The sequence below is a fragment of the Neofelis nebulosa genome, chromosome X, assembly GCF_028018385.1.
Source record: "Neofelis nebulosa isolate mNeoNeb1 chromosome X, mNeoNeb1.pri, whole genome shotgun sequence".
NCBI classification, from domain to species: Eukaryota; Metazoa; Chordata; class Mammalia; order Carnivora; family Felidae; genus Neofelis; species Neofelis nebulosa.
In genome coordinates this window covers 79,511,764-79,539,439 of record NC_080800.1, presented here as the reverse complement: position 1 = coordinate 79,539,439, position 27,676 = coordinate 79,511,764, and positions in this window count along the sequence as shown.

Here is a 27,676-nt window from a genome sequence, read left to right as displayed (position 1 = left end):
TGGCATATAATTTTTCATAATGTTCTCTTATAATTGTTTGTATTTCTGTGGTGTTGGTTGTATTCTCTCCTCTCTAGTTCATGATTTTATTTATTTGGGTCCTTTAGGATGAAATGTTCTGAATATATCTGTTAAATCCATCTGTTCCAGTGTGTCATTCAAAGCCATTGTTTCCTTGTTGACTTTTTGCTTAGATGATCTGTCTTTTGCTGTAAGTGGAGTGTAAAAGTCCCTTACTATTATTGTATTATTATCACTGAGTTTCTTTATGTTTGTTATTAATTGATTTATATATTCAGGTGTTTCAGGTTGGGGGCATAAATATTTACAATTGCTAGATCTTCTTGATAGATAGATTTCTTTATCATGATATTGTGCCCCCCCTTCAGTTTTGTTACAGTCTTTGTTTTAAAATCTAGCTTGTCTGATGTAAGTATGACTACTCCAGCTCTTTTTTGATGTCTGTTAGCATGATAGATGTTTTTCTATGCTCTGACTTTCAATCTGTAGGTGTCTTTAAGGTCTAAAATGAGTCTCTTGTAAGCATCATATAGATGGGTCTTATTCTTTATCCATACCCTATGTCTTGTGATTGGAGCATTTAGTCCATTTATATTCAGAGTAATTATTGACAGATAAGAATTTAGTTCTACTGTAATCTTTAAAGTCACAGATTCTGGAAATTTCATCTGTTCCTTTATAATCTTTGTTCCTTTAGGTCTATCTGTCCCACTTAGAGGCCCCTTTAATATTTCTTATAGGATTGGTTTAGTAGTCACATACACCTCTAGGTTTTTTGTTTTTTGTTTTTTGTCTGGGAAATTATTTATCCTTCTATTCTGAATGATAGCCTTGCTTGATAAAATGTTCTTGGCTGCATATTTTCCCACTTCTGTATGTTGAATATATCATGCAACTCTTTTATAGCCAGCCAGGTTTCTGTGGAGACATTTGCTGTGAACATGATTTGTCTTCCCTTGTAGGTTAGGAATTTCTTTTCCCTTGATGCTTTCCCAATTCTTATCTCTATGTTTTAAATTTTTACTACATTATATCTTGGTGTTGACCAGTTTTTCTTGAATTTGATGGGGATTCTCTGTGCCTCCTGCATTTTGATGTCTGTTTCCTTACCCAGATTAAGGAAGTTTTCAGCTATAATTTGTTCAGTTAAACCTGCCTCTTTTTCTCTTTCTTTGTCTTTTTATACTCCTATGATACAAATTTTATTACTCTTCAAGAAGTAGCTGAGATTTCCAGGTCTACATTTTGGATCCAATGCCTTTCTTCTTTTCTACCTTCTCTTCTTTTCAACTTCATTATTTTTCATAATTTTATCTTCTGTATCACTGATTAGCTTTCTTCTTTGTCCATTCTCATCATTACATCCAGTTAGTTTTGCATCTTAGAAATAGTATTTTTTTTAAATTTCTTTCTGACCAGTTTTTATTTCTTTTACCTCTGCAGTAAGGGATTCTCTAGTGTCTTGTATGTCTTTCTCAAGCCCAGTTAGGATATTTATGATAGTTGTTTTAAATTCTAGTTCAAGTATATTACTTATAACTGCTTTGACTAGATCCCTGGATATGACCTTGTTATTACTTTTTGGATGACATCCTCCATCTTGGCATTTGGTTTCAGTATCTGTCTTCTTGTCTGTGTTGGGAAGCCTGTTATGTTTCCTGATATTGAGACTAATGGCTATATTAAGAAATCCTATATTTTCCAGGGCCTGGTACTTCAGGAAATGTTGCTGGTGTGTGTTGTGTGCACTCTGCTGTTGTGCTTTGGCTACTCTTTCCCTCAGGTCAGTCTTCTGCAGAGTTTCTTCTTGCCTGAATTTTGGAGTGTTTGAACCTTGTCCACTGTGTGGCAAGTTTCAACTAGATGTATGTTGATCTGTTTAGTAAAAGAGGCTAGATTCTAGTTCCCCTATAACTAAAGCTTTCCAGTCCTCTATTATCAGTATAATAGGTTGGTGCAGGGTTTTTTTTTGCTGGTCTTCTGTGGGAGGAACCCACTGTTACTCTGACTCTCGGGCACACTTGCCCTAGTAAAAAAGCACCTGCAGAGCTCAGGAGAATGGGACTTCATCTAAGCAGCTTAAACCCACACTGTGTGTGCTGCACTGCTCACTGAAGTCACTCTGTGCTAATGGAGGGGGGTAGGAAGTGGTTTCAGCTGTCTCTTTCATCCCTGGTGATGAGAGTTTGCACTCATCACCATTCAGGAAGCCCACAAAGAAGAGCAATCTCCCTTCATTTGTACCAGGCTTCCCTCAAATCCCTGCCTTCATCCTGTTTGTGTCTGGGATGCCTGCCTACCTGGCATGCAGTGCTCCTGTGTCTTGTCTCAGGTATGCCAGCTGGGTTTCCAAACTACAAATTTTAGAGACCTGGCATGGCACAGACCAGCACTGATCCTCTGGAGGAGGGGGCTGTTGCACAAATCTACATAGGCTTGGAGTTTATGGTAAAATATAGCAAAAAGCCTGTCTCCAGGTTAGCTTCTTTCAACAGCTGCCTCTGCTCCTATGCTAATGAACGGAGCTGCTCAACGTCATCTGACATCCCTTTTGTCCCAGGAGAGGCAGCGCCACCTCTCCCAGATGCGCTCTAAGAAGGGAAACTGTCTCTCCCAGTGTGACCTAGGGAATCCTCAGACCACGCTGTCCACTCCCAGGCCTCTGCCTTCCTTCTCCACAGGAATACCTCTAAGCCCACCTGGCTCTACTCAGGCAACGGCGCAGACTTCTAAAACTACAAACTTTGAGCTCCCCTGCTTGTAGAAAACTTGCAATTATGAGTCCGTGTTGTTTTCTTTGTCAGTAGTTTTGGGGATATGTTTTTCTTGTGCAATGCCCTGTGCCTTGCTCTCTCTCTCTCTTTTTCTCTCTCCCTGACCAGGGCTCCCTCACCTCCAAAGCACCAGCGATTCTTTTCTCCCCCAAATCATGTCTCTGCATCCTACCTTCCACAATGTGCTCTCTTTTCTCCCTCTACTTGTGCAGTTTGTTCTCTCAGTCCTCAGATTGACTTCCTGGGTGTTTAGAATGATTTGATATTTATCTAGTTGTGTTTCAAGTGATGAGGCAAGCATAAAGTCCTCCTACTAGTCCACCATCTTAATTCTTCTTCCACTGGGAATTTTTTGATTACTGATTTAATTTACTTGCTGGTAATAGGTCTGTTATAATTTTCTATTGCTTTCTCCTTCTGTTTTGATAGGTTACATATTTCAAAGAATTAATGAATTTATTTTAGGTTATCCAATTTGTTGACATATAATTTTGCATAATATTCTCTTGAAATCTTTTCTGTTTCTGTATTTTTCATTGTTATTTCAATCCTTGTTTGTGATTTTGTTTATTTGTTTATTTTCTCTCTCTCCCTCTCCTTTATTTTTTTGATAAATTCAGCTAGAGGTTTATCAATTTTGGTGATCTTTTCAAAGAATCCATTCCTGGTTTTATTTATTCATTTACTTTTTGTTTTGTTTTTTTGTTTTATTTTTTGTTTTTTAGTTTCTATATCATTTATTTCTGCTCTAATCATTATTATTTCCCTTTTTCTACTGGTTTTGGGCTTTATTTGTTCTTTTTCTAGTACTCTTAAGCATAAAATTAGGTTGTTTATCTGAGATTTGTCTTGTTTTTTGATGTAAGCCTATATTGCTATAAAATTCCCTCTTAAATCACATTTAGCTGTATCCCAAAGATTTGAACCATTGTGTTTTTCTTTTCATTTATCTCCATGTAATTTTTGATGTCTTCTTTGATTTCTTGGTTAAACCATTCATTGTTTAGTAGCATGTTATTTATTTATTTGTTTGTTTGTTTGTTTGTTTGTTTTTGAAGGAGAGAGAGCACACACAAGCAGGGGAGCAGCAGAGGGAGACATAGAGACAATCTTAGGCAGGCTCCATGTCCAGTGCAGACCCAGAGACAGGGCTCAATCTCATGACCATGAGATCATGACCTGTGCTGAAATCAAGAACTGGATATGGAAAACAAAAAGAGGATTACTGGAGGGGTTGTGGGAGGGGGGATCGGCTAAATGGGTAAGCGGCATTAGGGAATCCACTCCTGACATCATTGTTGCACCATATGCTAATTTGGATGTAAATTAAAAAAAAATAATTTTCTTTAAAAAATTGAAAACTGACTGAGCTATCCAAGAGTCCTAGTAGCATGTTATTTAATCTCCATGTTTTTTAGTCTTTCCAGATTATTTTTTTTCTTGTGATTGACTTCTAGTTTCATAGTGTTGTGATCAGAAATGATGCATGGTATGACTTTGATCATCCTGAATTTTTGAGGCTTGTGTTGTGACCTAATGTGTGATCTATTTTGGAAAGAGTCCCATGAATACTTGAAGGGAATGTGTATTCTGCTGTTTTAGAATGGAATGTTCTGAATATATCTGTTAAATTCATTTGGTTCAGTGTGTCCTTTCAACCCACTCTTTCTTTGTTGTTTTTTGTTTGAATGATCTATCCATAGATACAAGTCTGGTGTTAATGTCCCCTGTTATTATTCTTTTTTTTTTTTTTTTTTTTTTTTTTTTTTTTTTTTTTATTTTATTTATTTATTTATTTATTTATTTATTTATTTTTTAATATATGAAATTTACTGTCAAATTGGTTTCCATACAACACCCAGTGCTCATCCCAAAAGGTGCCCTCCTCAATACCCATCACCCACCCTGCCCTCCCTCCCACCCCCCATCAACCCTCAGTTTGTTCTCAGTTTTTAACAGTCTCTTATGCTTTGGCTCTCTCCCACTCTAACCTCTTTTTTTTTTTTTTCCTTCCCCTCCCCCATGGGTTTCTGTTACGTTTCTCAGGATCCACATAAGAGTGAAACCATATGGTATCTGTCTTTCTCTGTATGGCTTATTTCACTTAGCATCACACTCTCCAGTTCCATCCACGTTGCTACAAAAGGCCATATTTCATTCTTTCTCATTGCCACGTAGTATTCCATTGTGTATATAAACCACAATTTCTTTATCCATTCATCAGTTGATGGACATTTAGGCTCTTTCCATAATTTGGCGATTGTTGAGAGTGCTGCTATAAACGACCTTTTTTTTTTCTGCCGTAATTCATGAGAGGTCTGTGGTTTTCTTGTTTGGTGCTGTATCTTCTGGTTTTGATATGCTAATAATACTGACCTCATAAAATGCACTAAGAGGTTTTTCATCTTTATTGAATTTTAGTAGTTTGTGATTTTTGAGAAGTTGGTCCATTTCTGTAAGTTGTCAATTTTGTACATATAGAGTTGCTTTATAATCCTTTATAGTCTTTTTAATGGCTTCAGCATCTGTAATGATTCTTCATGTTTCATTCTTGATATTGTAACTTGTGTATCCTCTTTTTTTAATTTTTGTCAGACTTACTAAGGGATTAACCATTTTATTTTTTATTATTTAAAAAACCAACAGTTTGTGTCATTGATTTTTTTCTATTGTTTTCCTATTTTCAATGTTACTGATTTCTGCTTCTTGTCTTTACTATTTCCAGCTCTTGCTTGCTTTGCATTGATTTTTTTTTCTTTTTCTAGTTTCTTGAGGTAAGAACTTAGATTTGAATTGGGATATATCCTTTTTAATGATGCAAAAATGTAGTTTTGTAAATATCCCACCCAGCCATGTTTTATTTGTGTTCCACACATTTTGATATGTTTTATTTTATTTACTTCAATATATATTCTTAAATTTCCCTATGACTTCTTCTTTGACCCATGGATTATTTAGAAATGTGTTGAATAATTCCCATGTGTTTTGTGATTTCCCTATTGTCTCTGTTATTGATTTCTAGTTAAATTTCACTATGGTCAGAGAGCATACCCTAGGTGATTTTAATTCTTTTAAATTTGTCGATGTTTCACTGTGCCTGGGATATGATTTTTCCTGGTGAACAGTCTGTAGGCACATAAAAAAATGTGTATTTTGCTGTTAATAGTTTGAGTATTCTACTACAGTTGGCCCTTGAACAACCCAGAGGTTAGGGACACTCACCCTATACATAAGAAAATTCATGTATAACTTTTGACTCCTCCAAAATGTAAATACTGCTGACTAGAAACCTTACTGATAGCATAAACAGTTGATTGGCATATATTCCATATGTTGTATATATATTTCACTGCATTCTTACAATAAAGTAAGCAAGAGAAAATAAAATGTTATTAAGAAAATCAAAAGGAAAATACATTTATAGTACTTTATTGTATTTATCAATACCATAAGTTCACGTCATCTGTTTACAAGATAAATCATCTGTCAGTTCCTACATCAATATTGTCTTATATGATACAAAACACTGTAGATATTATACATATTACTAACAGTGGACATCAAAAGTGAAAAGATAATGTGAGAAATAAATTCATATTTATTTGAAGTTTTATGCAGTGATAATGAAAAATCAACAGTATGATTGCTTTATGGCAGCCTAGTATAATCAATACAATTGCTTCATCATAACCTAGCCTATACATTGATGAATGAATCATTATAAAAATTTTATGGCATGCAGAGCCAAGTTTATGGGGGCTCAGTAGGTCAAATGTCCAAGTCTTGATTTCAGCTCAGTCATAATCTCTCAGTTTGTGAGTTTGAGGCCGCATTGGGCTCCGATGCTCATACACTCTCTCTAAAAATAAATAAGCCTTAAAAATTATGGCATACAGTATTACAGTAATATTCATAATACCATATTAGAAAGGTTGTTATTTTTTAAATTAATATTTATTTATTTTTGAGAAAGAGAAAGAGAGAGAGAGTAAGGGTCAGAGAGAGAGCGAGACACAGAATCTGAAGCAGGCTCTAGGCCCTGGGCTGTCAGCACAGCTGGGCTACAACCCATGAACCGTGAGATCATGACCTGAGCCAAAGTCAGACATTTAACCGACTGAGCCACCCAGGTGTCCTGAAAGGTTGTTAAATTTTTTAAAGTTTATTCATTTATTTTGAGAGAGAGAGTGTGTGTGTGTATGTGTGAGTGTGGGAGGGCCAGTGAGAGAAGGAGGGGCAGAGAGAGAGTGAGAGGGAATCCCATGCAGGCTCCACGTGAACAGCACAGAGACTGACATAGGGCACCAACTCACAATCAGGAGATCAGGGCCTGAGCTAAAACCAGGAGTGGTATACTTAACCAGCTGAGCCACCCAGGCACCCCAAAATGTTGCTATATTAAACAAAAAACATTTACCTGTGATAGTAAGCTGATACAAAATTTCTCCAATTATGAGAGGGATATTTATACATGGGGGACATACTGTATAGTAATGTAATTCTTTAAAAACAAAGTTACAAAAACAGTAATAAATCTAGCACATTATTAACTTTATAATAAATATCACTCACCTTATGCCATGTATGGACTCTCTATGAGTCATGAGAATTGACTATATATAGCTAATCTTAGGGTTATAATTAGACTTATGTATATTATATATTCATGTATATCCCATTCATTTATATATTAAAATTCACATTATTATTAACAGTAATCATTTTTATTAACCCACATATTATCTTTTATGTTGTTTTTTTTTATTTCTTAACTATATTTCCATCTTTCTGACTGGAATCATTTTCCTTCTTGAAGATCTCTATTATTTGTTTAGTAAGATTCTATTTTTGTTTGTCTGGTAATATCTTTATATTGCAATAATCTTTTTGTTTCTTTGCTTAAGGTAGAATTTTAAGTTGTTAGGTTTTTTTTGGCACTTTATATATGTCATTGTGTTATTTTATAACTTCCATTGTGTCTATTGAGAAATCTTAGTTCTCCCTGAAGAGCTGTTTTTTATTCTTACTGCTTTTGATATGTTCTTTTTATTATTGATTTTCAGCAAACTTACTGTGATAAATCTAGGTACAGCTTTTGTTTGCTTATCTTGTTTTGGGTTGGTAGGATTTCTTGAACCCAGGGCCTGAAATATTCAATGCATTGTTCTTCCAGCTTTAAGCCTTAATTGATATATAACATATCTAAGTTTAAAGTATATAATGTGATGGTGATAGATAGATGATAGATAGATACATAGATACATAGATACATAAATAGTTTACCACAATAGGAACACCTCCATCCCTTCACATATTTACCATCTTTGTCTCTGTGTGTGTGTGTGTGTGTGCGTGTGTGATAATAATATTTAAGACCCACTGTCTTAGCAACTTGTTAAGTATTTAATACAAAATTCTTAATTGTAGTCATTATGCTGTATGTCATAGCCCCTGAACATACTCATACTAAAACTGGAAGTTTGTGCCCTTTGACCAACATCCATTTCTCCCACCATTCAGCTCCTGGAAACCACCATTCTACTCTCTGTTTCTGTAAGTTTGTTTTGTTGTTGTTGTTGTTGTTGTTGTTTTTTAGATTCTCCCATATAACTGATAACATATAATATTTATCTTTCACTGTCTGACTTAGTTAGCATAATACACTTAGGATGCATTAGTATTGTTGCAAAAGGCAGAATTTCCTTCTTTTTCCTCAATCCATTTTGGAAAATTCTTGGACTTTATTTCTTTCTCCCTCTCTTGCTTCCATCTGCCCCTTCTGTGACTGTAACTATACATACACCAAATATTTTCTATTTTCCCTGCACGCCTCTTATGATCTCATCTGTATTTCCTGTGCTTTTGTTTTCCTTGTGCTTCAGTATGTATATTTTCTATTATTTTTCAGTTCATTATTTGTCTATGATGCTGTACCTAACCTGTTGTTTTACTTTGTTATTATTATTTTTTTTTAATTTGATAATTTCTACATTTTAAAATTTCAGTTCTCTGGGGAAATTTCTATTTTGTCATCTGTTGTCTTGAATATACTAATCACAGGTATTTCATATTCTACCTGATAACTCCAATATCAGTTACTGAGGTCACTTGTGAATCTATTCATATTCTTATGATCATATTTTTGGCATGTCTGTTTTTAGTTTTGAATATTAGATAATGTGTATGATAAATATTTGAGACACCATATGATTTTCTCTTGCTCCAGAGAAGGTTTCATTTATTTTCTGATAAGCAGACATAACAGTAACAGATCATCTCAAGCCAATCAGGGACTGAGATTACTGAAATTTTGGCGCCAGCTTTGTAAGGCATTCCCTAACTCTGGTCCATCTATAATTCTATGGTGAAGTCCTCCCTAGGGATCTGTTAATATGCTTAGGATTCAATGGGGCATTTCCTCCTTGGTGGATGGTATACTTCAGTGTATACTTTTTAAAAACACTCTGTGAGTTTTTATTTTGCCATTCAGAACTTTCTTCTTGCCCTTCCTCCTGCTTTGCACAGTTCAAGAATTTGGCCAAATGCTTACAAGGGAAAACTGGCAGTATGTCAGGCACAGTTTGATGCACCTCTCTTCTCACTGGGTTTTTATTGGTTGTTCAAGGCAAACTTGAACTCCAATTTTTGTGTCTCTTGACCCATAAGATTGCCAAATTTGTACTTGTTTATTTGTCTATTGGCAGTAGCCCTATGTTCTGGTTCTCTGCTGGAACAGCAGACTAAGACCAAGCAACTGCTATATAATTCTTGCTCACTACTCCATGACTTTCTTTTCTCTGTTACCTATTGAGTACTTTTGCTTAGCAGTTTTTAGATACTTTAAAATGTATTTTTAATACTTCATCCATTGGATTTTTACTAAGTAAGAGGATTCGTCTATCTCAAGCTATCTTATCAAAGCCTGAGGGAATCTCATGACTTGTTTAATTTTTATATAGTTTTAAAAGGGTCCTCTGCTATTATCCATTACTAAATAATGCCTCATTCTTTGTAATAAATTTTCAAACCAATCAAACCATTTTATGTCCATATGACAGTAATATTTATTAGCGATGTATTTTAAATGTTTTGTAAGGGCAAGCATTTTTTAATTTGTTGGGCTTTTAAAAATTATTTCATTTATATAAAAAGAAATTCCAAGTATAGCTTTTAGAGGGAAAGTCCACAATTTATTCCTTTGCTTTTTATCAGATATATATGTGCATTAAGTGTTACTCTAAGAATACATAGTGACTAGTTATAGCACAAGCTCTCCTTATATATGGACCATTAACCATACACTGAAGTAATTGACCTAATTGAAGAATCATCAAGTGATGTAAATTTCATAGATCTTCATATACCATGGATTTATCATTGGTGGCAGTTCTGAAATGAATTTGTTAAGCAGGCAGATATGATAGTAGTGCCGGTTTTTCTTCTTTCCCAAACACTCTATTAGTTTTAATTATGATGAAAACTGGAAACTGAGAAGGTTAATAGAAAATATTTCACACTTGAGGAGGATCCCAATGAATAGCCAAAAGACAAAGTTTTAAGATGTGCTCAAATTAAGTCAAAATTGCTGGTGAAAACATGAATAAATGAATAAATGAGGGACCAAACTGTAAGAATTAGGTAATAAAGACCCATTCCTCATCCTTATAATATTTACTGTTGTAAAAATTTTATTTTTATGTTTATGTTTATTAAAAAGTTTATGTTTATTTTATTTTTGTGAGAGAGACAAAGCGTGAGTGGTGGAGGGGCAGAGAGAGAGGGACACACATAATCTGAAGCAGGCACCAGGCTCAGCACAGAGCCCTGACGCCAGGCTTGAACTCACAAACTGTGTTATCATGACCTGAGCTGAGGTTGGACACGTAACCGAGTCACCCTAGCACCCCAAGATTTAATTTTCTTAAGTAGATGTCAATCAAGTCTCATATATGGTCTTTTACTTTGACATCTCATGCTATCTGAATTATAAAGAAGCTGGTAATGTCAAAGGTATCATTCTGGAAAATAATGTAAATATTTTATTTTAAATTTTTTTCTCCTAGGGGCACCTGGATGGCTCAGTCAGTTAAGCTTCAAACTTCGGTTCAGGTGATGATCTCCTGGTTTGGGAGTTTGAGCCCCATGTTGGGCTCTGTGCTGACAGCTCAGAGCCTGGAGCCTGCTTTGGATTCTGTGTCTCCCCTTTCTCTGTCCCACCCATGCTCATGCTCTGTCTCTCTCTGTGTCTCAATATAAATAAACATTTAAAAAATTAATTTTTTTTCTCCTATACTCATTTTCTCCACCATCTCTAAAAAATTGTATTGTCAGCAAGAAATTCTGATCATATCATTAAAAGCTTAATTCTGTCTCCCATTGCATAAATATGGATATATACATATATCGCTATGTATTATGTATACAGTATGTAGTATAGTTTGTATGTAAATCTATATAATCTACATATAGATTATATATTATTAATATATATATATACACATATCATTTTTATTCCTGTTAAAACTACTTAAATTTAAGCCAAGTCTTCCTATAGTAGTTACTTTTTGTGATAGAACTATTATAGCAAAAAAACAAAACAAAACACAGTGTCATTGGTAAAAGGAGTGTCAAGCTGCTTTTGAATTGACTAAACACAACTGATGTCCTCGAGGATTCTAATGTATTAAGACCCTGCCCTGTCAATCTGTTTAGCTACTGACGCTTCACCATATGGGGTCAGAGTGGTTTCCCACATAATGCCAAATGACCTAGAAAACCCTGTAGCATTTGTATTGTGAATACTTGCTAAAGAATTAGGCACAGATGGTGAGGTTTTAGTTTGTATGTTTGGATTTGTCATTAAATTACTGAATGTCACTTCTATGTATATTCCAGTCATCATGGGAAGATCCATGGTGATGAGACTCTACCTTCTGCTGGAGTCCTTCTCAATGTTAAATGCTCCATTTTCATTTGAACTTAGCAGTTTATAGTGGTGCACATGATTCTGTAAATCTAAAGAAAAAGAAAAAAAACAATACCTTGAGATAATTATTAGCCAAAGATGTCTTAAGAGACATCTTCCTCAAATAAAGAGAGAGAGATCTTGGATACAAATTTGGTAGTGGAAAAAGAAATAAATAATTTGATAGGCCATAATCACTTTTCTACATGATGGTTCATATAGAATACTTATTTCACAATACCATGTGAAAACACATCTGATATAAAAGCAAGTGGTATGGAGGATGCCAAAGGGCATGTGCAAGACATCAGGACAAAACAGTTTCAGAGTGTTTACAGGATTGTCAGTGAGGGCAATGTCGTTAGACACAGTGAATAATATTTGACCTTATAGACAACTAGGGACAAATGTTGAGGACAATGCACAGAAAAAGTAGATACCTAGTTTCAGTGAAGGAGAACAGAAATTGTTGTTCTAGTTAATACTACATATCATGTTGAAAATAAAAATATTAAAATATAGGTAAAAAAAAAGAGAGTGTTGCTGACATTGAAGAGATTTTTCATAGGGTCATAAAGGCCATGAAAATGTAGATGGCAATTAACAGACATGATCTTTATTTTACTTTAATTAAAATAAATGGTGGGGGAGAAGCGAGTGATTCTGAATGGTGCAAGGAGGACAACTAAATGCAAGAGTCACAAGGCATATTATCTAACTTTGATGGAGAAGCCATAGACATTCTTTCATCCATTTCCCCATGCTCTCCCCTGTTAATTTTCTTTTATTTTTATATTGGTTTGCTGATGAATGTATTTTTTTCCTCCTTTTATCATCTGTCTCTTAATGATCCACAACTACCTGACCTTGGTCTCGCCTCATGAATAAACCACCACTACAACAAATGTTCACAATAAAATTATAACCTTAAAAAATGTATCCTTTAGGGAAAGGTGACCTGTATTCTGCATTTTCAAGAATCCTGAAATCTGTTTAGAATATGAGAGGTTTTTATTTTTTTAAGTATTATCCTGAACTATTACACTCAGTTCACAAATGCTGCCAAAACCCTAGTGATGAGTAAACTACCATTTAATTTTCAAATAGCTTGGTGATGTCATGTTCTACATGATTTTGCAACTAGTGAGCCTGAAAAATACATGTGTTCCAGTTAAATACACACTAAATGTTATTCTGCTGTCTGATGGGTTATTGGATAATTTGTATTTGGCCTTGGGTTAATGTCTTACTCTTTTTCACTGATGAGAATATTATCTATTGAATTCTGATTATGCATTAAATTCCCCCCAAATTTTCCAACAAAGATTGCAATTCTTAATTGAACAATTTTAGCATAAACAAAATATTATCTTAAAACTTTCTGTAGTAGCCTGGATTAACACAAACACTAATAAACAGTGTTGTCTTCATTTCTGAAATAAATTAAACCATAAGAGTACATGCAGCTCTCACTATCACTAAACCCCAGAAGCCATGCTGCCTTTTCTGGAGTGAAAGAAATTAGCCTTTTTTCTAAGCTTGTCTGATAGTTTGTAATTCTCTTAGAATGCTGTCCTTCTATGATGCTTTCTTGGATGAAAGAAAATGCTGTACATGAACAAGCTAAAACTTATTTAAGCTTAAAGAAACTGCTCTAAAGAGCAAACTGCCTTCTGGAAACACTTTCTTGAAAAGGAAATATAGAAGGCCTTATGAGAATGAGAAATCTGCTCAAATGGAAATTATTATATAAGGAAGGTTTGCAGAAACGTAGAGCAAAAGGAAAAAAAACTCATGTACTTTAAATCTAACAGTATCCCTTACAAAAGGGGGTCTGTGAAGGTACGAAAAAACAATCAGAGGAAACAAACTGTACTTTGCATATATGTATGCTACCTTGCATATTCTTTTATAATGGCTCACTATGAGATAAAGGTATGTGTTTCCAGTGCCTACCTCCATGTAAATATTTCAGCATGTAGTATAGCATAAAATTATAAATTTAAGTGCTAAGGAGATAACTGCATGCCTCTTAGCATGCAAAAGAACAACTTGGGTTTAGAATGAAACATCTGTGTTTCACACAGAATTTACATTACACAATTTATGAAAACACATTTTTCCAACACATCAGCCAAGGTTAAACTTCCCAGTCCCCACTACTCATACTCACACAAAGTGTTTTTGCTGTGTAGATACAGCAGTCACACTGAACTTCTGTAAATGACATAGAGGCATCTTAGTTGCAACCTCCTTCTGATATATTAGGCATCCCAAGGAAAATTATTAGAATATAACACACTTTCTTCTTTGGCATGCACAAGAAGAGTTTGTGAAGAATAAGCTATGACATAAGGTTCCTGAGTAAACATAGGCCAATGAGGAAGTCTTTGGCCAAGCAATCCAGTCAAAAGGCCCAACTGCCCTGTGCTGTGTGTGTGTGTGTGTACATTCATTTTTAACTATACTTTATCAGACTTATTTATAGAATTTTTCTGGATCACTTTAGTTATGTGATTGAGTCATGAAAATCCTTCCTGAGATGCTAAGGATCTGAGTGGGGTTTTATAAATTGAATCATATCTAGAGGGTTTTTTTGGAGTGGTTGTCAATTATATATTTGTCAATCATATACCAAATATATCTTTGAGGAACACATTCTTCTGAAATTATGGTTATATGTGTGTGTTTAGAATAAATCATCCAATCAGAGAATGGTTTATATAATAGACTTTCCCACACTTTATGATATAAAGTAGAACATTCAATCATTTGGGGCATATTTAAGCCAAATATATACATGTACATCTTCCTAGTAGTAAGGTAAGAGAATTAATGTTTATAAAGCACACCAGGATTCTAAGATGAAAGGTCTTAAAGAAACACAAATTATTAAACATCCCAAAAAACATGTTCATCATGAAAGGTTTAAGACTAATGAGCAGCAGGGAGTTTATTCTTTGAGGTCTTTCTCAGCTTTAGTTATTAAGGTAAGAAACAAATGTTACTGGCAGAGTCAGATAGTTAGCCTTCTATATACCAGCAATTATAATTGCAATTTCTCTTTCTTCTTTCTTTGTTCTTTCTTTCTTCTTCTTCTTCTTCTTCTTCTTCTTCTTCTTCTTCTTCTTTTCTTCTTCTTCTTCTTCTTCTTCTTCTCTCTCTCTCTCTCTCTCTCTCACACACACACACACACACACACAAATTAAGGAAAATGATTCAATTTTTCATTAATAAATAACAATAATTGGGTGCCTGGGTGGTTCAGTTGGTTGAGCATCTGAGTCTTGATTTCAGCTCAGGTCATGGTCTCACAGTTTGTGAGATTGAAACCCGCATTGGGCTCTGTGCTGATGGCATGGAGCCTGTTTGGGATTCTGTCTCTCCCTCTGTCGCTGCCCCTCCCCCTTCTTTCTCAAAATAAATATACTTAAAAAATAAATAATAGTATGGCTCAAACTCAGCACTTTCATTCTGTTTAATACTATCTCTAACTCGTGACTTGTTACACAACATAGTCTTTTTTACTTCTTAGAAAGACTTAATTTTGAAATGCATGAGTTATTAAAACTGCACCTTTTGGGGGTGCATGGGTGGCTCAGTCAGTTAAGAATCCAAACTCAGCTCAGGTCACGATCTCACTGCTCTTGAGTTTGAGTCGTGCATCAGGCTCTGTGCTGACAGCTCAGAGCCTGGAGGCTGTTTCAGATTCTGTCTCCATCCCTCTGCCCCTCCGCTGTTCGTGCTCTGTCTCTGTCTCAAACATAAAAAATACAACATAAAAAATAAAAAAAAAAACTGCACCTTTTGAATGGTATTTTGAGAAATAAGTAACTGCAAAAATTACCCTTGTTATTTTCTGCAACTACATATCAATACAAACAAAATAGCTGAAATGGAATTGTACCCATTTTCACATCTGTAGCATTTAGTATATGAATGCACTGGGGTTAATCCCAGTTTGGTTACTTACTAGGTATATAACCATGGGGACGTTTTTTAACGTTCCATTTCCTTATCTGTAAAAGTGGTTAGAAACATATCTCAGAGGCTGTCAGCATGAAGAGTCAACTTGTTTAAAGTACTTATCATAGTTGCTAAATAGCACGTAACAAAGTAAAACATCCATTTGTGATAAAAAAAAAACCCTCAACAAAGTAGGTTTAGAGGGAACATACCTCGACATAATAAAGGCCATAGCTGACAAAGTCACAGCTAATATAATCTTCAATGGGGTAAAACTGAGAGTTTTTCCTCTAGGGTCAGGAACAAGACAGGAATTTACACTCTCACGACCGTTATTTAACATAGTCCTGGAAGCCCTAGCCACAGTAATCAGAAAACAAAAAAATAAATAAAAGGCACCCAAATCAGCAAGGAAGAAATAAAACTTTCACTAATTGCAGATGACAGGATACTCTATTTAGAAAACATGAAAGACTCCACCAAAAAATTGATAGAACTGTTACACAAATTCAGTAAAGTCACAGGATACAAAAGCAACAGAAATCTGTTGCATTTCTATACACCAATAATGAAGCAGCAGAAAAGGAAATTAAGAAATAAATCCTATTTGCAATTACACCAAAACTCATAAGATACCTAGGAATAAACCAAACCAAAGATGTAAAAACCTGTGCTGTGAAAACTATAACACACTGATGAAAGAAATTGAAGATGACACAAAGAATAGGAAAGATATTCTATTCTTATTAATTGGAAGAACAGATATTCTTAAATTGTCTATACTACCCAAAGCATCTACACATTTAATGTAATCTCCATCAAAAAACCACCAGCAGTTTTCACAGAGCTAGAACAAACAATCCTAAAATTTGTATGGAACTACAAAAGGCCCCAAATAGCCAAAGCAACCTTGAAAAACAAAAGCAAAGCTGGAGGCATCACAATTTCAGACTTCAAGATATATTACAAGGCTATAGTGATCAAAACAGCATGGTACTGGCACAAAAATAGACACATAGGTCAATAGAACAGAAGAGAAAGTCCCAAAATGAATCCACAACTATATGGTCAATTAATCTTTGACAAAGCAAGAAACACTATCCAATGAGGGAAAAAAACAGTGTCTTCAACAAATGATGTTGGGAAACTGGATAGCAACATGCAAAAGAATGAAATAGGACCACTTTCTTACACCATACACAAAAATAAATCTAAAATGGCTTCAAGAACTAAATGTGAGAAAGGAAATCATTACGATTCTAGAGGAGAACGCAGGAAATAACCTCTTTGACATGGGTCTTAGTAACTTCTTTGTAGATAGTCTCCTAAGGCAAGGGAAACAAAAGGAAAAATAAATTATTGGGAACACATCAAAATAAAAAAATCTTCTGCACTGCAAAAGAAACAGCCAATAAAACTAAAAGGTGCCTATGGAATGGGAGAAGACATTTCCAAATGACATATCTGATAAAAGGTTAGTATCCAAAATATATAAAGTAAGTATAAAATTCAACACCTAAAGAACAAATAATATAATTAAAAAATGGGCAGAAGACATGAATAGGCATTTTTTTCCAAAGAAGACATACAGATGGCCAACAGACCCATGAAAAAAATCTCAACATCACTTTGCATCAGGGAAATAGAAATCAAAATTACAGTGGGATACCACCTCACACCTGTCAGAGTGGCTAAAATCAACAACACACACACACACACAAAAACAGGTGTTGGTGAGGATGTGGAGATAGTGGGACTTTCTTATACTGTTGTTCGGAATACAAACTCATGCAGCCATTCTGGAAAACAGTATGAAGTTTCCTCAAAAATTTCAAAATATAACCACCCTATGATCCAACAATTGCACTACTATGTATTTACCCAAAGAATACAGAAATACTAATTCAAAGAGATACATGCACCCTGATGTTTGTAGCAGCATTATTTACAATAACCAAATTATGGAAATAGCCCAAATGTCCATCAACTGAAGAATGGACAAAGAAGGTGTGTGTGTGTGTGTGTGTGTGTGTGTGTGTGTGTAATGGAATATTACTCAGCCATAAAAAAGAATGAAATCTTGCCATTTGCAATGACATGGATGGAGCTAGAACATCTTATGCTAACTGAAATAAATCAGTCAGAGAAAGACAAATACCATTTGATTTCACTCATATGTGGAATATAAGAAACAAAACAAATAAGCATAAGGACAAGAGACAAAAAAAGACAATCCAAGAAACAGACTCTTAACTGTAGAGAACAAACTGATGGTTACCAGAGGGGAAGTAGGTTGGGGGATGGGTTAAATTGGTCATGGGGGGTAAGGAGTGCTCTTGTGATGAACACCAAATGTTGTATGGAAATGTTGAATCACTATATTGTACGCTTGAAACTAATATTATTCTGTATGTTAACTAACTGGACTTTAAATAAAAATCCGGGACGCCTGGGTGGCTCAGTTGGTTGAGCATCTGACTCTTAGCTTTGGCTCAGGTCATGATCTCATGGTTCATGAGTTCAAGTCCCATGTTGGGCTCTGCACTGACCGTGCAGAGCCTCTTCGGTAGTCTTTCCCTCTCCCAGTGTCTCTCTTCTCTCTCCTAAAATAAATGGATAAAGTTTAAAAAAAAATAAATAAAGTACCTATCATAGCGCTTGGTACATGTTAAGTAGTCACAAACATGTTAGGTATTTCTTTTTCTATTATTAGCAGTATTGCTCCTACTTCTACTGCTATAATTTCTGTTATTCCTGTTATGCTGCTACTATTACTACTATACCATTATTACTGCTGCTATCACTACTACTCCTACTGTACTCCTACTACTAACCTTCAATTAAAGGTTATCTTAAAGTATTTTAATTTGTCTTGGTATAAGCAATTTATAGTTCTCAGGTAAAGTTGCTGCCACATTGTAATCTCTGTGTAGTAGGTGCCGACTGGATTTTTTTTTCCTTGCAGGTACAGATTGCATTATTTTCTTCTCTGGAACAAGTTGAGCTTTCTGCCTCTGCAATTCTGTCAGCACAGACTGCACAATGACATGGTAGAGAGTAGCAAGTCAAGTAGGAATAGGAAAGGGCACATAAGTTAACTGTAACAACAACAACAACAACAACAACAACAAATACTCAAAAGTGTCTGTTTTATTTCCCCATTATCAAAACCACAAAGAATCCTGCTTTCAGCTTTGTGAGAAAGCCACATGTGTAACCATAAACTTCAGGCTGTTATCAGTCAAATAAACCTCTTTCAACAGATTTCTGAGAAACATGCTACAAAGCTAAAGACACAATTTATTTCCATGAAGTTAGTGAATGTTTTATTCTCTCATTTTGACAATGACATAGGGATTTCCCAAATGAACAAGTTCTCCTATTAAAACTTGCTGTCTTACCTGATCTATGCTTGAAGAAGGGAACAGTGCAAGCTTTTTGTCAGAGCAGAAATGCGAATAAACTTTGGCTTAGTTGGACGACAAGGAAAGAAACTGTGTTTATGCTCAAATGCTTTGCCATTTGCAAAAACTGTTCTTTTAGATTTGCATTTGTGCAGGCAGATGGCAAGTAGATTCTAGGGAACTATTTGTCAGGAAGCTTAAATGGAAAGTGGTTAATATATAGAGAAGTTAAACTTCTTTGTCTTGATATCTTTATTTCTAAAGTGAGATCGTCATAACATTTAGCATCCATAGACAATAGTGCTCTTGGGAAGATTGGGTTAATAATTTAATAGACTTTGAGATCCTTGATTAAAAGGTATGATGTAAGGAAAAGTAATGAGTGCAATTACACTATCAAACAGGAAGAATCTCAATTTTCTTCTGTGCAATAAACCTCCAATATGGACCACATTTTCAAAGGAAAGTGTAATGGGTATGCTTACCAATTTCATGTATATGCGTTATACCCTCCTAAGCATATAATTGCGTATGCAAAATGGATAATTGCATACAAAATTGCCCATTTGTGTGTGCAATTATCCATTTTATGAACACAAATGCTTGTTTGAAAATCTGGCCCTAAAACTTTAGCAGTTGAGGAAAAATCAGCTTGCACACATGCTTTCTGAAACAGAAATTACGGCATGGCTTGACTATATAACTGCTGTCAAGTATTTAAGCTGTCTTCTTTTCAGAGTTGAATCAGAATGTATTTCCAGACTGCATAACATGATAGTCGCTGGAAAGATAATTTTAAAAGATAAACATTGTAACTTCTTATCCAGCTTCCAGTGAAGATGCTGATACAGCTTGCGGTACTAGCAGACAGTGATGCTGTGTAATCACTACTAGGTATAAGAGGCTATTGTACATAAAGGAAAAGGGAATCATATTTGATCAAAAGTATGAAGCATTATGTTTTAAAGATCCTCACTTTTCTATGGTATAAGATGACTGAAAACAGTCGGTTAAATATTGGTCTTTTTAAAGGTAAACTGCTTTTTGCTGTTGTTGTTGTTGTTGTTGTTGACTAAGAACTGGCATTTACATAACCCCTGAGATTTCTTCATTAGAAAAGATCCATCTATGACCTAACTATCTTCTGTAGTATTTAGGAACTTAAGAAAAGAAAATCATAGTGGTGGGGTGGGGGTGCTTTATGAGATTAATTTATGAACTTAGAACTTGAATTTAAGCTATTATTTATTCTAGGTATTTCTTTCAACAGAATAATCATTGTTATAGAAGCTAATCTACAAAATTCTCATCACAGGCCTGGTTATTTCTCTTTCAGAGACCTCTGGTTATACTGTTCTTTTCCTAATTACTAATACATCCTGTCTTCAACTCTATAGTGGCTTATCCGTGTTTCCCCTACTCAGACCACACTTGCTCTCTACTAAAACAAAACAAAACAAAACAACAACAACAAAAACTTTCATTAGGCTATGTCAAACTTCCTGAAGTGCTCCTTTTCATGGTTTCCTTTTGGCCTGCTATCTGAGCTCATTCTTTTGTCAATCTCATTGTGTCTTGCATCCAGTTGTCTTATTTTTAACTTCCTGTGCTTTATCAGAAAATCCCTATCATCTCAAACTGGCAATCATTCTTATTCTTTCTTTTCAAAACCTCTACTATGTTACTAAAAAATACCTCCATCCAACCTGTTTTATTTGTGGGAATAAACTTCATTTCACAAAAATCACAAACAAAAAATAGTGTAGCCGGTATGGCTATAGATTCTTGCCACTAAATTATCACCTTGTAAATCATATGTGCAAAAGAGTTCAACTTGTTTTAATGAAAACTCCTGTAAAGGAATAGAGGTGAGGAAATGGGAAGACTTAGCACCATATATGTAGTGAGCATATTACCTGTCTCAAAAAATACTTTTGTTTCAAGATCATTTTACCAATTCTAGTGAGCTTCTAAATATATGATGCCATTAATTTTTCTTAACAATTCCAGAAGAGGGCAGATGAAGTAGTCAGAGTCATCTTTAGACATGGTAAGTTGAACTTCAGCAAGAGTCTTACTTGACCAAGAGATTGTGGGTTATTACTGGTGGATCCATGATTCTGATCCAGATTTTGTGAACTGCAAATCACCTTCTTTCTCCTCCACAGCACTACCAACATTTCAATAATTATATATGCACAGAATGAGTAATAGACAATAGCATACTCTCACCCTCTATCAGAAACAACACAAGTCCCTGGTGAATAAAATTACTAAAGCTGCAGGAATATCTGGAAATGAATTAATATTTACTCTTTAAAAGAAAAAGCTTTATCCAAAAAAGACACCTTGTCTTTACTTGCTACAGATTCTCTCACAAGCAGAGATATGGACTTAATTTCTATATGTTCTCTTACTCTCAAGTATAATTTTCTCCAAAGTCAGAGAACAAATCTCAAACTACAAGTAATAGTGAATGAGAGGCAAGAAACCACACATTCAATCAATATTTTAGTATTGTAAGGTGGGAGAAAATATGCTACTATCTTGGTAACTTCAACTGTAGTTGAAATGGTTTCTACAGATATGATAAGAACAATTATTCTTGGGAAATCCAAAATCTAATAGTCCATTTGTAGAGCAGAAATCACTGGTAGATGTAAACACTGACTTAGGAGCCATTTTCAAGTTTAAGGCACAATTTCATTCAGCGTATGGACAAAACATCAAGTGTGTACAAAATAGAGCACTTAAGATCTGCAGAATATCTCTAGTGGGATTTAAACATAAAAGTTTTGATGTTCATAGTATATAGATAATAATTCTCTGATCCAAAACATAATGTTTATTATAGATATGAATAGTTTATCCTACAAATTTTAAATTTTTTTTTCAACGTTTTTATTTATTTTTGGGACAGAGAGAGACAGAGCATGAACGGGGGAGGGGCAGAGAGAGAGGGAGACACAGAATCGGAAACAGGCTCCAGGCTCCGAGCCATCAGCCCAGAGCCCGACGCGGGGCTCGAACTCACGGACCGCGAGATCGTGACCTGGCTGAAGTCGGACGCTTAACCGACTGCGCCACCCAGGCGCCCCATATCCTACAAATTTTATAAAAATTGCTACTTAAATGGTAAACTAACACATATTAATATATCAATTACAATTAAGAAGACTAAATTAGCCATGTCTATGCATTTTTTAAATTGCCAACAGAAACACTTTAAAAATTTGCATAGTGTTTTTAACCAGATTCTTTACGTAAACATTTATACATTTCTCAATGGGTGTTATAATTAGTGACAATATATGGTATTTTCTTAATTTCACTTTTAAAATTTATCAGATCTCAAGAGAACATCTTTTTAAGGAGTAAACATTTATGAAATAAGTATTATTCAAATATTGTCATATTTATCTTTGAATTATATGATGTTACCTCCTGATTTTGTATTTGTATTTTGTATTTGTAAATAAATACATTTAAATAATGTATTTTTGTTGATATAAATACATTTAAATAATTGTATTTGTATTTTGTAATTGTAAGTAAATACATTTAAATAATAAGTAAAATATATATGCCAAGATTGCTATATTAATCTGTTATTTGGTGAAAAATTACCTAAGACCAATGTCAATGACTAATTTGTTAATATAAGTAATATTAATTACACACAGTGTAGTTTGTTTCACTTTATAAAATATTATTCTTAAAATAATTGCAAGCTATTACATTTGTAGTTTTTATACAATATACTTATTCACCAAGAGAAAAGTAGTTGAAGATAATACCAACTATTGTTGAAGAAAGTGCTCATGTGAGCTTGATGAAACATACTTTCAGTAATTTTTCTTTGGGGAGTTTAAAATAATATGCCAAAAATATCAATTATAAATTAGAATGTGATAATAATTAGAAAAAAAATGACGTCACATCAAGAGGTTCTATTGAAATTAAAGCCAGGACTTAACTGAACTTGATTGCTGAGGACACAGTACTAATATGGGTGGGATTAAATTTTATTCTATTTCCATGATTACAGTAAGCTGCCCTTACCAGCAAAATTGGGCTCTGGGTGTAAAGGGAAGGATGATCAATATAAATCCACTCCAACAACTGAAAAACTAGCTCAAAGTATACATCTTATTGACGGTTCAGAAGCATTTGTTCTTACACAAAGCATGATGCTATTATTTGAATAAATAGAAATATAAGAAGCCTACTGAAAAACACATTACACAGATGACAAGCTTAGGACAATTTTAGTGTTTTTATAAAATATAATTTGAATTATTTTCTACAAGAGAGATTACAACAGGCATAGAGAAAATTGATAGGGTGAAATGAAAGCTGTAATTTAGCTCTTGTCATCTTCCAAATGTGTTTTGTAGAGCATAACACATTTGGTTTCCAGCTATATTGTTTAAAATGAGAATGTATAGACTTTAGATTGTGGGGGCACTATTAGTAACAAGGGTACAGTCTAAATGAAAGAACACAAGAATGCTCCTAAAATGCCTGTCACATTCCACCAAGTTGTGGTTATGGATCTACACATATACTGGTTTTATCACATAATCTTTGCACATGTAATGAGAAGATCTATTTCAAATTTGCATATCTGGTAAATGATAAACTTGCCTTGATCCTCTCAATATTGCCTCTAACCCTTTCTTCCTCACCCTTCACTGGATGACACATACACTTTGAACACACACACACACACACACACACACACACACACACATCACAACTGGAGATAGTATTCAAGGCTGAGTTTTAAGTATACATTCCAAATCTGAGCAATCATGATCCCCTAACTCCTGAGCATTACCATTCTTTGGGAAAACAAAAAGCATAAGTTATCTGTTGCCATAATAATGTTAATAATGTTACAAAACAAGGGGCGCCTGGGTGGCGCAGTCGGTTAAGCGTCCGACTTCAGCCAGGTCACGATCTCGCGGTCCGTGAGTTCGAGCCCCGCGTCAGGCTCTGGGCTGATGGCTCGGAGCCTGGAGCCTGTTTCCGATTCTGTGTCTCCCTCTCTCTCTGCCCCTCCCCCGTTCATGCTCTGTCTCTCTCTGTCCCAAAAATAAATAAAAAATGTTAAAAAAAAAATTAAAAAAAAAAAAAAATAATGTTACAAAACAAACTATTCCAAAGTTCAACAGCCTAAACTGATAACCTTATAATATTGCTTGTAAGTCACTGTGTTGGTCAGTAAGTTTCTCTTGTATCTGTTGAGCTTGATAAGGCTCATTCATGGATCTTCAGGTCAGCTGAGCAATTTTACTGATCTTTGCTCTCTCTCATAACTGAGACCTCATCTGGGGCAACTTGGCTGAAAAGTTTCCACTCCACATGGTTTTCATGTCTTCCAGCAGGAAACCCTAAATTTGTTCTTATGGAAGAAACAGGGATCCTAAAAAAATAATAATAAAAATAAAAAATAAAAAAAGGTAGAAGTGTGTGAAGCCTCTTGAGGCCTAGACTCAGAACAGGCCCATCATCTGCTACATTCTTTTGACCAGAAAAAGTAACAAGATTAGCCCAGATTTAAGGGGTGGGAAAGTAGCCTCTTAACTATTGATGAGAGGTACTATAAAATCACATTGTTAAGGGCCTAGATACAAAGAGAAGTAGAGAATTGGGCCATTTTTCTATCAATATACCACAGGAATATTTCAACTATGGAAGATCTGAAAGAATTGAAATTCTCCAATTTACAAAAGTTCTGAATACCAATTAGGCAGGCTTTCAAATGGAAGACCAGGGCATATCTGCCCCCAGATATCTGCATGACTTCTTGTCTCAAATTGTTTACTTTCTCCATAAACCTCATCTTTTCATAGAGGCCTTCCCCAACGACCCTTCATCCTAAATAAAATTGTGGACCCTATTCATACTCTCTTTACAGTGCTTAAGTTTTTTTCCTAAAACTCATCAAACCCTGACACGCTATTTATTTGTTTGTTTGTTTGTTTGTTTGTTTGTTTGTTTATCTGTCTGTCCTAAGATGTAAGTTCCTTGAGTCCAGGAATTTTGTCCACCTTGCCCATTTCTGTATTCCCAGCACTTTTAAAACATTGCCTGGCAGAATAGACGCTCAATTAGTGTTGAATAAACGAATGTCTTAATATACCAGTACTATTGAAGTACCACAGCCACTGCCTCAAAAGTTAAGCATAAAAGCCACAAATCCTACTGGTAGCTATATTTGGTTCTGACTTGGGCACTGGCATATGGTCAAGCCATATCTCTATTTCTGACGTCTCTTCAATAAGTCTCATCTACTGATTCTGTGGTGATCTGTTTTGATCCTGAAGCATTATATCATCTCAATACATTCTATTTTGACTCCTGTCCCAGCGTAGCCCTTAATTTTGTATAACTGTAAATCCATATGGTTCTCATTTTGTGAAACAATGCTTCTTGCTTTAGGAACATGTTATAGAATGGTGAAAAAGACTGACTTCTGAGCATAAGGACCTGGGTTAAAAAAACATTTCTGCTATGATGGTGACTTTGGAGGGGTTACTTACTCTACTGAGACTCATATTTATTTCATCTATAAAATAAATTACAATACATACTCTAGCTAAGCTTATAGTGATCCCTTTAATAGAAACTCTGGTCCAAGTAAGTGGACCACCAGTAGCCATGTTTTTACTAGATTAACCTCCCCAGTCATATATGATTGGGTCGAATCTAGCCCACGTTGAACTTATCAGCCTCTTCCTATGCACCCCCATGCTTGGAATTGGAAATGAAGTTTATGAACTTGGGATCTGTGGAATGCCATGAAAACTGAGTAAAAGAACTATTCTAAAAAGTGAGAAAGATAATGCAAGCCTGCAGAAAAAAATCAGAGGCAAGAAATGGAGGGAAAATATACCCTTATTTCCCAACAACTTCCAATTTTCTCATTCCAATTTTTTCCGAGGTTTTTCTATGTACATCTTTAGGTGTCATGAAATATTCCTGGTTCCAAACAATGAACATCCCATTTCCTTGTGAATATAGTTAGTTTATTTCAGTTACTTAGAACCAAAAAATCCAAATAAATATACCTACTGTTTTTTTTCCTTTAATTTTTTTGTATCTTTTGATTTTCTACTTTTTTCAATTTTTTAAAAATTCTAGTTAGATAACATATAGTTTAATATTGTTTTCAGGAGTAGAATTTAGTGACCATTTCTTACATATAACACTCAGTGCTCAATACCACAAGTGCCTGCCTGAATACCCATCACTATTTAGCCCATTCCCCAACCACCATCCTCCATCAACCCTCAGTTTGCTCTCTATCATAAAGAGACTTGTGGTTTGTTTCCCTCTGTCTTTTTTACCCTTCCCATGTGTTCATCTGTTTTGTTTCTTAAGTTCCACATGAGTGAAATCATATAGTATATGCATTTGCCTGACTGACTTATTTCAATTAGCATAATATACTCTAGATCCATCTACATCATTGCAAATGGAAAATTTTCATTTTATTTTTAATTTTTATTTAATTTTGAGAGAGATAGAGGGCATGAGTGGGGAAGGGACAGAAAGAAAGGAAGACAGAGGATCTGAAGCAGGCTCTGTGCTGGAAGCAGAGAGCCCAACATGGGGCTCAAACCCACAAACTGCTAGATCAGGAAGTTTAGCCAACTGAACCATCCAGACACCCCAAGATTTCATTATTTTTGATTGCTGAGAAATATTACATTGTATATAAATATATGTACCATGTCTTTTTTATCCATTCATCAACGAATGGACATTTGGGCTCTTTCCATAGTTTGACTATTATTGATAATGTTGCTATAAACATCAGAGTGCAGGGGTGGCTGGGTGGTTCAGTCAGTTGAGTGCCTGACTCTATTTTGGCTCAGGTCATGATCCCAGGTCGTAGGATTGAGCCCCACATTGGGCTCTGCACTGTGCGTGGAGCCTGTTTAATATTCTGTCTCTCTCTCTCTCTCTCTCTTTCTCTCTCTCTCTCTCTCTCTCTTTCTCTCTCTCTCCCTATGCCCCCTCTCCCTTATTCATGCTCTCTCTCTAAACAAATAGACAAACAAAATATCAGGGTGCATGTACCCTTTCAAATCTGTATTTTTGGATCCTTTGGGTAAATACTTAATAGTGCAATTGCTGGTTGTAGCGTAGTTCAATCTTTAACTTTGTGAGGAACCTCCATACTGTTTGCAGAGTGGCTGCACCAGTTTGCATTCCACCAACAGTGCAAGAGGGTTACCCTTTCTGTGCATCCTCACCAACACTTGCTGTTTCTGTATTTTTTTTTTATTTTAGCCATTCTGACAGGAGTGAGGTAGTATCTTATCATAGTTTTGATTTCTATTTCCCTTATGATGAGTGATATTGAGCATTTTTCCATATGTCTGTTAGTCGTCTAGATATCTTCTTTGCAAAAGTGTCTATTCATGCCTTTGCCCATTTCTTCACTGGATTATTTGTCTTTTGGGTGTTGAATTTGATAAATTCTTTATAGATTTTGTATACTAGCCCTTTATCTGATACATCATTTGCAAATA